This window comes from Penaeus monodon, chromosome 24 (assembly GCF_015228065.2).
Source record: "Penaeus monodon isolate SGIC_2016 chromosome 24, NSTDA_Pmon_1, whole genome shotgun sequence".
Classification (NCBI taxonomy): Eukaryota; Metazoa; Arthropoda; class Malacostraca; order Decapoda; family Penaeidae; genus Penaeus; species Penaeus monodon.
Genome location: NC_051409.1, coordinates 40,329,608 through 40,329,873, shown reverse-complemented (window position 1 = coordinate 40,329,873; position 266 = coordinate 40,329,608). Strand labels below are relative to the sequence as shown.

Sequence of the window (266 nt, the reverse complement as noted above, 5' to 3'; positions counted from 1 at the left end):
CAAGTAAGATTTTACGTTTCAAAGATCTTTCGTTTGTACGTTTGTTCTGTATCTTGTATGCTTACTTTGACTGTCAATTCATCTCATTTAAGATTTTGATTATTTTACAATGATTATACTTTACAGTTATTTACACGTTTAAATGTTTTTAAATCCTTTTATTAACTTTTAAATCAATTGCTCTGTTTTAAAGTGCGTATGCCTATGTGCACGTGTGTATACATGTGGTGCAGATGCATATAAAGCCACTCTGAAACAAGTTTTAT

General features: G+C 29.3%; 1 protein-coding gene across 1 annotated transcript in view; it reads right to left on the bottom strand.

Annotated features, from left to right (window-relative positions):
• The window catches only part of LOC119589022 (kielin/chordin-like protein), a gene marked incomplete at its 3' end in the record, with an annotated part of 7,962 nt that overhangs the window by 1,623 nt on the left and 6,073 nt on the right, over positions 1 to 266 (bottom strand).